Here is an 8,476-nt window from a genome sequence, read left to right as displayed (position 1 = left end):
AGTTTCTTTTCAACATTTTTGTCTCATTAAAGCAGAAATCCAGAGACTTTCCTTAAATTGCAGAAGACGCTGTTGAAGGCGCTGATTATGTTTGAAAGACAGTTGTGATTGGTTATGCAGCACACACATTTACTCACATTACTTTTTGGAAATCAATAATACAAATCAGCTACAGATCTGGGAATCAATGAATAGTAAAAACGCTTAATAAGGAGTGTCCATGTTGGCTTTAGTGAAGCGTTTCTTAGCCTCTCTGATGTGATCGACATGGGGTAGAATAGATTCTGGATTGTTATAATACGTCCTGCCTTACACAAAATATGCCCATCAATTTGTTACAGATTCTAGGTGGACACAATTCCACACCAAGGAAAGATGTGCCCCATGTAAATCGTTCATAATGTCTCCAAAATATATTTGTTAACTTACAGGCTACATAATTATTTTTTACAAAATCCTTATTTTAACTTCAGGCAAGGACCATACATGAGCCCCAATTAGGACTGGAACTCGCGTCAGCACACCTTATCGAGGCAGCAGGGACAATGCATTTACTCTTTGAGCCACAGAAGTTCAACAGACGAGTGACTGACCAAATCGGCAGCTGACTGCGCAGATATCAGTGATGTCATTACGCTAGTGTTCCTCAAAATCACGTGACCGGTGCATTTGAAACAAGCCCCGAAGCGTCGCTTTGCGCAGAAGTGCTTCGAAAGCTCGAAACAGTGTTCAGACCTCGGTATCGTTCGGCCCAATCATTAGAGTACGCAACATTTCTGTGCGTACGCACCGTTTATACACGAGGCCCCGATCTTTAGTAAAAAATACAAAATGCGCTCTCACCTCCTCCATTCTTATAGCACAGGTAAGGGAACCTCCAGACATTTCCTAAGCCAACAATATTTCCTCCGACAGCCAGAAAATACTCTGCTTTTCTTGCCCAATGGCCTCTCTTATGCACCATCTTTCCTGGTGTAGGTTTCCGTTTGTTAATCCTACAGTGGCCGAAAAGAGCAAAATAAATTTATATTTCACAAAATGTAAATGGAGGCCACCGTTAGCCTCCATGCTTACTATTCTGAAAAGCATATTAAACAAGGGCATACATTTAAATAAATTTACAATTGTGAAAGAACAATCCTTTTTTTTCTTTGTGAAACTGTAATTATAGTCAACTATCCATGTTTTATTTTCATTATTTCTACATTTAGGATCGCTCAGTCTACATCATTTTTTTATTTTAATTGAACCTAAAAAAACATTACATGGGACAGGTCATTAAGCCCAATTTAGCTCATCAACTCTTGTTCTCCCAGCATTTCCAAAAGTTATGTCCAGCTGCCACTCACAAGTTAACATACACGTTAGTCCAAAACAGGCTTTGCTCCCTGTGACCCGATTGGAGTTACAGGTTTGAAAATGTTTTAGAAAAGTAAGCACTGCTTAATAGTAAATTAGCTCAAAATGGAATATTACATCAAAGAATAAATTTAGGAGAACCCTGTGTTGTGTATTTCAGTTTTTTTATTTTGCTGTTGGAGCAGTATATACTATTCAATATATTATTTAGTAGAAGAAGAGTGCAAAAGATTAACAAGTGGAAGTAATCTGTTATACCATGGTGAAGAACTTTAACTTCTATTGCATTGATGCGAGAAACAGAGTTGATTGATGTTAATTATCAGTCTTTCCCTTTGACAATATCAGTAATTAGTTACATATTTGGTATGACTCCTACTTTATTTTTCTTACCTTTCTCTTTAAGAGGTGCTTTTTGGCTGATAAATTTATATCAAGGTAACTGAAGAATACTTGTTTTAATAAATAGAAAAATACAATTTATTGATAAACATACGAATAATGAAAATGTGATATTTGTATATATATATTTTCATAAAAGTTTAGACGCAAGATAGTTGAGACATACAAAGAAGAACAGGCTGATTGGTTACAGGCCATTTAGAGTTCTAATTTATCTTGACAAAGATAAACAGTTTTACTATATAAAGTGTTTTTAAGGATTATGTCGGATGTTGTGTGGAGTTGATACTGTTGTTGCTCCGTGTTCAAGTTTAGGACTCTGCTGGCACTGGAGTGCACTCTTGGTGTTTGCTATGCGGTCATATATTATAGTGTGGTATTTCCAGCTTATTGTTAGGCTTTCTGCTGTGCCCTCTCCAACTTCATAGGGAAAAATCATTACTCTTTTTGAATGAAGAGTATAGGTTCTTGAAGTAATGTGTCTTCTCAAACTGGGCTCAGTCACTCGCACAGAGTGGATCTTAGAGCTAGTTTGGGGCATCTGGCTCCAAGGCTCTATGGAGAGTAGCTTCCAGGCCAAATAAAGTTTGTTTGCTCTCTGATCCACAGAGAGTGGATGGGTTTTTAGTCCAAAGAGAGTAAGTAGCTCGTCAGCTTCCCCAAAGAGAACAGATCCTTGGCTTTCAGATAACATAAAACAGAGTGAATTGTCAGCTTTCAGTTCCCTCAAATATGCAGAAGTACGAACGAACATCACAAGAACTGATGTTTTGGTTCTAATTCGGTACTAAAGTTCTAAAAGCATAATGGTAGACCTACCATCTTTTTTACATTATCAGTAGTAGTGAGAATGTAGGTACTGCACTTGTGCATGACTGAAAATAGATTTGTATGTGGAGATGAAAAGATAATGAGATTAATTGATTTTACATAGTGTTCTGTGCAGCCCCAAGAAACGTACAGATGCTTTGCATTCATTCTCTGATTGTAATGAGCATTTAAATAATAATAATACATTTTATTTATAATGCACTTTATATTTGAAACAAATCTCAAAGTGCTACAAAATTAATTCGACCCGAAAGCTCTGATAAAAAGATAAGTTTTAAGACCAGATTTAAAAGCATCAACAGTCTGTGGCGTCCTCAGATACTCAGGGAGAGCATTCCACAGTCTGGGTGCAGCTGAGCAAAAAGCTCGCTCTCCCATGATATGAAGTCTAGTCTTAGGAGTTTTCAAAAGATGTACTGATGCAGAGCGAAGGTTGCTTGTGGACGTGTGTAAGGAAATAAGTTCTTTGAGGTAGGGAGGGACATCCCCATAAATACACTGGTGGGTAAGAAGGGCAACCTTGTAATCAATTCTAAATGAAACAGGGAGCCAGTGAAGAGATTTAAGAATGGGCGTAATATGATCGTATTTAGGCCCTCTCATCAGGATCCTAGCAGCACTGTTCTGAATATACTGCAGCTTTTGAAGGGTTTTTCCAGTAGTCCCAATGAGAAGTGTATTGCAGAAGTCCAGCCTGGAGGAGACAAACGCATGGACTAACTTTTCTGCATCAGCAGACGTGAGTGCTGGACTCAGTTTTGCTATATTCCTGAGGTGAAAATAAGACATTTTACACAGATGTTTGACATGAGCCTCATACGTCAAATGAGAGTCCATTTTAACCCCAAGGTTTATAATGGATGTTGACAATGGAATATCCTGACCAGAAAAGGTAATACTGGTGATGTTAGATGACCTAACCTGGTGTGGGGTGCCTACTAAAATAGCTTCAATCTTAGAGCTGTTCAGCTGCAGGAAATGTTGCTTCATCCATGACTTTATCTCCTCCAAACAGATGGTCAAAGTGGATGATGGCAGAGTAGACGAGGAGGTTGAATTTATTCTGAGGTAGAGCTGAGTATTATCTGCATAGCAATGAAATAAAATACCATGCTGGCTAATGATACAGCCCAAGGGAAGCATATACAATATAAATAAAATGGGATATTGGTCTCGTCCGATGTGAGAGATGGACGTCTGAAGTGGAGCTCCGCTAGCAGTGGTGTTATTTTTCATATTATTTGCTTATTATTCTGAGATATCCTGTATTTATTCAACCCGAGAGGGACTGCTACAGTATATGTAAGCACATATAAACATGGCCAACAAGAAGGGGGGTTCGAAAGAATCGAAAACTAAAGCTACATCCAAGCTGCGATCAGCAAGCCCCAGTTCAAGATACGGCCTATCAGAGACAGACCTGGATCAGATGGGCGAAAGCACAGACTCCTTGGGACCACGGTCCGCTACATCGCCGCTGGCTGAGAGCGAAAAGGGGAGCGAAGGTGCGATCGTGAGTGCAGATGTGGATAGCTCGCCGATTGGAGAAGATTACCTGAAACTGGAAAGGGCCGGGAAGTCCGCGGCTTCAGTTACGCAATTACGCGAGCCTGGAGCAGCGGGGACACCGGCTTCAGCAAAGTCTGCTGCTTCATCTACGGTACAAGAAGGCACAATTGAACTATCTGAACTGAAAGTGTTGCTCGCTGAGCTCACGCAAGATATAAAGAAAAGCGAGAAGGCTAATGAGAAAGCAACGGCAAAGGCACTTGAGAGACTGAAACAGGAATTGAAACAGGAGATGAAACAGGCCAATGAATGGCTGCGACAGGAATTCCAACAGGCAAATGAAAGGCTGCGTCAAGAGGTACAACTTGAGCTTCGACAGGTGCTGGGTAAAATTGAAGAGCGCATTCAGAAAACTCGGTTAAACTGAGCACGCTTGCTGATCAATTGTGCATCTTATGGAGACATTCACGAATCGGATCGAAATGGCCGAACATTTAGCTGCCAGTGCCGAGGAAAGAGCAGTAAATGTCAGTTCCGAATGTAAAAAACTCGGAGAAAAACTTGGAGACAGACTGGCTGCTTTAGAAGATGGGAGTAGAAGGTATAATGTCAGAATTGAAGGTCTGCCGGAGAATCGAGAAAGTTCAAACCCTGTGAAATTCGCAGCTGAACTTTTTTCTAAAATAATCGGGGGCGACTTTAAAGCAGAATCTGAGATAGCAGCGGCTTACCGCGTACGCGGATCAAACACCGTCAGACCCCACCAAGATCTTTTATAGTTCGCTTTGAACGAATATAATTTAAGCTAGAGGTGATGGCACTCCTCAGAAACAAGGAAGATATTATATATGAAAATAACCACATTCGTATCTTCCCTGACTTCTCTCCAGCAACAGCTATTAAACGCGCAGCCTTCTATAATATTAAACAGCAGCTACGGCAAGCCAGTGTCAAATACAGCCTCCTGTATCCGCAAAACTGAAAGTGGAATGGCAAGGTCATTTCTATGTCTTCGCTAGCAAGGAAGAAGCAGAAAATGAATTAAGAAAGCTGATCCCGGGACTATTCTGATACATAATAGTGAGTCATGGCGGTAAATGATAAAGCTAGGATTAATAATCTACTGTCTGATCTATTCGTTTTAAAATACGGGTTTTTATCAGCATATATTCTCATATATTCTTATTATTACTTAGTATTACTAGGGCGCTATCTGTTTATGTTTTATTGTGCTTAATTACTTTTCCTCCTTTTTTTTTTTTTTCTTTTCTAATTAATTCATGTGTACCCTAAATGAGACTGTTCAATATCATACCCTTGGTTTACTGTTATTGCTATTACTGCATTAAGACTTGTTATGCTTATTTTGGACACATCTTTAACACCATCACCTGGGTTTATTATCTGGGGTATCATCTTAATGCACTAAAATTGCTGAAGACTATATATATATTTTAAGTGCAAAATTCTTTTTTTCTCTCTTTAAAGACTATATTGGTAACAGATATCTCTATCTTTTAACCCTAAAGCCACTGCAGGGGGCTTGTTGTGCTTTGGACGTGCTCTGTCTCTGGGTATGTCAGAGGACTGGGACTGCGTGAAGTGGGTTTTAGCCTCACTTGGGGAGGCAAAAAGGGAGGGTGGGGGTTAAGGGGGGGAGAGAAAGAGAGCAGGCTTGATCTATACCTAATCTATCCTCTCAATCTTTATAATTATAACTATCAACGTAATAATAAGCTGCATGGCAACAACTCTTGGGGAAATAGGAAATTAAGACCTAAACTATTTCACTTCCAGTTAAGACTATAAAATGACATCAAAAACTCAGAATCAGTGTCTCCATGATGGGACAGTTAACTTCGTAAGCTGGAATGTTAAAGGCCTGAATCACGAATTAAAGAGAAAGAAAGTACTTTCTCACCTAACAGGTCTAAATGCTAAAATAGTATTTTTACAGGAAACCCACTTACTAAGCAAGGATCAGTTCCGCTGCAAAAGACTGGACTGGCAAATGTTCCATTCTAGTTTTACAAAGAAAACTAGAGGGTGGGAATTCTCATACATAGAACAGTACCATTTGTAGCATCAGATGTAGTATTGGATCCTGAAGGGAGATATGTAATGGTCATGGGAGACTTATCTAACTGTAAAATGATTTTGATAAATGTTTATGCACCTAATGTTGATGATAAGGAATTTATACAAAATTTATTTGCATCCATTCCCAATCTGAACACTCATAAAGTTATAATGGCTGGGGACTTTAATTGTGTTTTAAATCCACTTTTAGATAGGACTTCCTCCACAGGGGGAATGGCAACTAACACTGCAAAGATAATTACAAAGTTTATAACTGATCACAACTTATCAGATCCCTGGAGGTTTTTAAACCCAAATTCAAGAACATATTCTTTCTACTCACCAGTACATCATTGCTACTCAAGGATTGATTACTTCTTTATAGACAATAACTTCTTGCCTAAGATTAAATCTTGTAAATACGATGCTATTGTTATTTCGACCATGCACCTATGACCTTGGAGCTGAAATTACTAAGCCCCATACACTCACCCGCAGATGGCCTCAACCCGCTTCTATTAGCTGACGAGAATTGTACTGAATTTATATCCAAACAAATCAAATTCTTTCTAGAGACAAATACATCCCCTGAGATCTCTGCAGGAATACTCTGGGAAACTCTTAAGGCCTTCTTAAGAGGACAGATTATCTCATATCTTTCCCACAGAAATAAATCCAAAGCGAAGAAAGTAGCAGAGATAAAAAGCGAAATTACTAAAATAGATGAAGAACATGCCAGACTACCAAGCGAGACTCTACATAGGAGAGACAGGCTCTACATTCAGAATTAAACCTCTTGACAACTAAAGAAACTGAACAACTAATTTACAAATCCAGACATCATTACTATGAACATGGAGAGAAAGCTAATAAGCTTTTAGCTCAACAAATTCACAAGCAAGATGTACGCAACGCAATCTCGGTAATCACTAACATGAACGGAGATAAAATCATCGAACACAAAAATATAATGCACACTTTCAGAGACTACTATAAATCCCTATATACTACTGAGTTTAAAGAAGACAATATACAATCTAATGCATTTCTGGATACATTACAGATACCACAAATTGACGCTTTTAGTGTGGAGGAACTTGATAAACCTCTGGCATTATCAGAATTACTAGATGCTATAAAGTCACTCCAAGGTGGAAAAGCAGCAGGCCCTGACGGCTACCCTGCAGAGTTTTACAAGAAATTCTCCGCTCAGCTAGCTCCCCTCCTATTAGCAACATTTACAGAAGCCAGAGATAACCAATTTCTTCCACAAACCTTTCGCCAAGCATTAATCACTGTCTTTCCAAAACAAAATAAGGACTTATTACAATGTGCATCATACAGACCAATTTCACTTCTGAATAACGACGTTAAAATACTCTCTAAAATCATAGCTAGAAGGATGGAGAAAGTGCTCCCCTCTGTAATATCACAAGACCAAACTGGATTTATTATGGGCCGACACTTATCTTCAAATCTTCGATTGAATGGAAATACCTTTTTACTACATTGGAGAAGTTTGGGTTTGGCCCGAACATTTGTGCATGGATTAAATTATTGTATACTAACCCAGAAGCTTCAGTTTGCATCAATAACATTTGCTCAGACTACTTTAAAGTAGAACGTGGCACTAGACAAGGATGCCCCTGGTCACTGTTGTTGTTTGCGATTGCCATTGAACCACTGGCAATACATTGTCGAAATACTGATCAGATAAAGGGGATTAGCAGAGAAGGACTGGAACAGAAAATCTCATTATATGCAGATGATATGGTACGGCACATTTGGACCCAGAAAATTCTGTACCTGCAGTCTTAGCAGCACTCACAGAATTTCAAAAGATCTCTGGTCTCAGAATTACTCTGAATAAAAGTGTACTCTTTCCAGTGAATTCTCAAGCATATAATATTAGATTAGACACCCTACCTTTTATCATTGCAGAACAGTTTAAATACCTATTGGTAAACATCACAAGTAAACATAAAGCTCTTTATCAACAAAATTTCGTCATCTGCATGGAAAAAATTAAACAAGACTTGCATAGATGGTCAACCCTTCATCTCACACTAGCTGGAAGAATTAACGCTGTTAAGATGGATATTCTTCCTAAGCTCCTTTTTTATTTCAAAACATCCCAATATACATTAATAAATCATTCTTTAAGCAATTAGATTCAACAATAACCTCATTTATTTGGAATTCAAAACATCCACGCATCCAAAGAGCGACCCTACAAAGACAAAAGGCAGAAGGCGGCATGGCTCTACCTAACTTCCAGTTTTATTACTGGCCGGCA

Source organism: Polypterus senegalus, chromosome 10 (assembly GCF_016835505.1).
Source record: "Polypterus senegalus isolate Bchr_013 chromosome 10, ASM1683550v1, whole genome shotgun sequence".
In the NCBI taxonomy this organism is placed as follows: domain Eukaryota; kingdom Metazoa; phylum Chordata; class Cladistia; order Polypteriformes; family Polypteridae; genus Polypterus; species Polypterus senegalus.
The sequence above is the reverse complement of the archived record's forward strand: the minus strand, read 5'-3'. Positions refer to the sequence as shown.